Here is a 4,568-nt window from a genome sequence, read left to right as displayed (position 1 = left end):
CTTTTCCTTTTCCTTTTTCTTTTCCTTTTTCTTCTTTCTCTTTCCCTTTCCCTTTTCTTTTCCTTTTCCTATCTTTTTTTCATTTTCTGTGGTAGTTGTAATAGTTTTAGTCATTTGGGGATCAGCTGTTGTACAGAAGGAAGAAATGTATCTAAGAAGCACCGAATTGTGACAACTTACTGAGAGACTTTAGATGCGGTCTAATACCTTGTGTTCCTGTAAATCCCTTTCTAGAAGGAGAAGCTATGTATTTTTTATCTTTGTCTGAGTATTTGGCTCCTGAGCTGTAAGCACAGAAAAAGATTTCTTTGCAGAAAGGGAGGACAAGTATTTTTTGGTCACAGATAAGACCAAAATATTTCAGACATGCTGTATCACTGTGATAGCAGTGCTTTTCCCATTCTTGACCTGGTCTTCAGAACAATCAAACAGGAAATACTCAACAGGACTTTATTTTTTAAGAAGTTTTTGAAAACTGTTGGCATACTGTCCAGTGCAAAAGTAAGCAGCAACAAGCTTTTTAGTACATAGTTAATCAGAGCAGATGTTGAAGTGTCCATCTTTCTGTGGCTCCTATGCTTCATCTTCACTTCGGTAAGTTTATCACCATTGTGACAAACTGGCAGGATACATTACCTTCCTCTTGACTCTTCTGTGTTGATGTTGTCCCATCCATAGTGATGCGGAATGACACAAAGGGAGGGAAGCATTAAAGCATAGGTCTGTTCCCCTAACAGATACACAAAGACTCCACCAGAGCCTGCCAGTGATGCAGGAAATATGGAGTGCTTACATATATGTGCAGGAAATATTGTTCCTTCTGAGTTTCAAGAGGGCCAAGTGTCAGGTCCTGCGCTTTGGTCACAACAACCCCAGGCAACCCTACAGGCTTGGGGAGGAGTGGCTGGAAAGCTGCCTGACAGAAAGGGACCTTGGTGTGCTGATGGACAGTTGGCTGAATGTGAGCCAGCAGTGTGCCCAGGTGGCCAAGAAGGCCAATGGCATCCTGGCTTGGATCAGGAATGGTGTGGTGAGCAGGACTAGGGAAGTCATCCTGCCCCTGTACTCAGCACTGGTGAGGCCCCACCTCGAGTACTGTGCTCAGTTTTGGGCACCTCAATACAGAAAGGACATAGAGGTGCTGGAGCAGGCCCAAAGAAGGGCAACAAGGCTTGTGAAGGGCTTGGAGAATATGCCCTACGAGGAGTGACTAAAGGAACTGGGGCTGTTTGGTCTGGGGAAGAGGAGGCTGAAGGGAGACCTTATTGCTCTCTTCAAATACCTGAAAGGTGATTGCAGTGAGAGTGGGGCTGGTCCCTTCTCACTGGTGACAGGTGACAGAACAAGGGGAAATGGCCTCAAGTTGCGCCAGGGGAGGTTTAGGTTGGATATCAGGAAAACTTCTTCACAGAAAGGGTTGTTAAGCACTGGAACAGGCTCCCCAAGGAAGTGGTTGAGTTACCATCCCTGAATGTGTTTTAAAACCATTTGGATGTGGTGCTCAGGGACATGATTTAGCGGTGGGTTGTTAGAGCAGTATGGTCAGGTTGTGGTTGGACTTGATGATCTTGAAGGTCCTTTCCAACCTCAGCAATTGTATGATTCTATGATTCTATGGTTCTTTATGGCTGACACCTGTGCAGTGCCCCTGCTGCAACTGGAGGAAGGGGACTGGCCCTGAACTTCAGCAATGCAGTCAGAAGGAAGGAAAAATGGAGTTGTGTGCCTGCAGCTGTTGCAGAGCTGAAGACTGAAGGAGCCTTACAGAGAGAAACATGGAGTAAAGGGAAGAAAAGTGATTGCAGCCCAGATATTTATAGGAAGAGGAGAGTGGATGAGTACGAGGAGACCTTGTGTTTGAAAGAAGAGCACTGAGACATTCAGAACTAAGAGGAAATTTGGAGCAGGGGAATCACAGGGAGGTCTTCACAGAGAAGAGCAGGGAAGGTGGCTCACAAAAGACTTGCAAGGGAAAAAGGTAAAAAGGCTTGGAACCTGCAGTCATTATGAAATACACAATTATCAGTTTTCTGTGGCCTTCTACAAACCATGCCCCTGATAGTGTTAATAGTCTGTTAATTGCTATGTATTTGCATTAAATGTTTTTGAAAGATGGAGATATATTTCTGGATTGAATGTTAGAATCAGATCTTATATCACATTAATATGTTTTTAAGATGCCTTAGGTTGCTTTGCTTCCACTCCTTGGCAGGGCTGATGAGCTGACTGTAGGGTAGGCATAGCTGTTTTGAGTTGTGTTTTCCTTTGAGGCTATCAGCTTACTTGAACTATCTTTCTATTTATAAACCCTGCTTAATGGAGTGTTAGCATGGATCCATGACATGCAATGAATCTACAAAAGTGTGGAACAGGATATTATATCACTGAATTTCCTCTGTCACTTTTGAAACCAAAATGGTTCGTGAGTGGCACTTGCTGGCTCTGGCTTTAAGCTGAGAGAACTCCATCAATGTCCATTGATCATGCAGGGAACCTTAGAGCCTCTTAGAAGGCTACCACGGTTTTCCGTGCTGGATATTACTCATACTGCTGTCATTAGCACTGAAATGTCCAAATGCATGGCTGTTGCAGGACTTTTTAAAAAAAAAGTATTAGAAAGAAGTTCAAATTTATAGTCTACAGATGTGGTTCAGACCTCAGTTAAGTTCTTGTAAATCCCGAGTAAAGTTCATTTTGTAGTAGTAGCTGAAAGGGCAAGATTCTGAGCAGTACAGTGTTAGTATGGTTTCATGGAAGCCAGTGCATTTATTTCTGTTAATAAATCAGGCCTCTAAGCATTTGGCTACTTTTCTTTAGTAATTAATGGAGATGGTAGATGAGCAGAGAGTGTTCATACCACCCAAATTTAATCTCCTAGGCATCTCTCTGAAGCTGATTAAGAGCTATAGATTCTTCCAGAAGGTAGTTCAAAGCAGTTATATTAATTATTTTATGTATTTGGGGATAGCTAAACCAGAGTTGCCAAGAAAAAGCAACCTTGCATTGATTGCGATTAGAGTTAATGTTACAGTAGAGCAGAGCTCGGAGAAGTTATACTCAGGAGAAGGGAAACTTTGACAAATAAAGGCTAATATGAAAAACTTAGGCTTAGTATTCTGATTACATACATTTTTTCATCTGCATTTGGCTGAAAGCATGGGCCCCTGAGATAGGTGAAATTGAAGGTTGAAGGAAGATCAGTACGAATAATTTTGGTCTAATGCAACTTGGAATCTGTCAGAAGGAGCAGTGGAATAGGAAGCAGCCTTTGGTCAAGTTTAATTTTTCTCTGAAATATTTCTGTGAACTATGGTAAAAACAGATGGAATCTAAAATATACTAAGTGGAAGAAAATGACAAAAGGAGAAAGCAATGCATTGTACTGAAAAATAATTACTTTAAGTTTGACCGCTTGGAATGTGTTTCAAAAGCACCAAGTCAAAAGTATTTTATTTCTACTTTTTCATTTCCATGATACATTTTCCTTTTCAGGGAACACATCTTCATCTGTAGAACAACTATGTGCTTAATGCATTTTATATTAAGAACAATAATGTTTAATGTTGAATTTTAGCAAATGTTATTATGGAAAGCAGTCATAAGTACCAGGTCTGTTGGCTGATGATTTTAGGGAGTGTTTCTTTGAACATGGAAACAACACAACTGAAATGACTTGGGAAGAGAGGAAGGGTTCATAAAGGGTGCTCTGTTGTTTGTGGGTGGCCATACTGAACTCAGATGTCCACTTTTGCTTCAGATTTTGTATCTTCTCAACAACTTGCAGCCTGAACCATTCCTTTGTAACACAGAGCAAAATCTACCTCTCCCATATCATGTTAGAGTTTTGGGATAAATTGTCAGATTATACATTATTTTATGAATATGCATGTATACTTGAACATTATGTTCAGTTGTTTTTTTTTTTTTAGGTCATGAGCGTATCATATACAGATTAATTTGAATAAAATCAGATACTACTACTCTTTAGTAATGTTCCTTTGTACCCCCAAATCTTCAGAATGATGTATTTCTGTTTATATATATTATCAAAATGCAACTAGTGCCTCATTTTTGAGGCACTAGTATTTTTCACTGTCGTTACCTTGCAGGACAGAGTTATTAATTGAGAAAAACTTAAAAACAGTTTGAGACTGTAGACTAACTGTGATGATCAAAAAAGAATTTATGGTGTATTTTAATTCAGAGTTTTAGTAGTTAGAATTTTCTCCAATTTTACTGGTGTCCAGCAGTCTATCAGCAAAGTTTTTCCCAGTGCATTTTTAAGAGACTTTTTTTTTTTTCCCAAACAGTAAGAATTTATTTCTTTTTCTAGGTAATTTTATATCTGAAAGAAAGCATTAGGTTAATTTCAACATTAATTTATTCTGAAGCATAAAAATTTGAAATAATTTGGTAATAATTTTGACTCTTACTATTTCTGTGAGTTGACAGATACAAGAAAATGTCTTATCAGGCGCATAGATATTTCTCAAGTGCAGCCTATTATTTAATGCCATCTGTCCAAATAATAGACACTTTTGTGGTAGTTTCCTTGCATTTATTATGCA

The sequence above is a fragment of the Numida meleagris genome, chromosome 1, assembly GCF_002078875.1.
Source record: "Numida meleagris isolate 19003 breed g44 Domestic line chromosome 1, NumMel1.0, whole genome shotgun sequence".
Classification (NCBI taxonomy): domain Eukaryota; kingdom Metazoa; phylum Chordata; class Aves; order Galliformes; family Numididae; genus Numida; species Numida meleagris.
The sequence above is the reverse complement of the archived record's forward strand: the minus strand, read 5'-3'. Positions refer to the sequence as shown.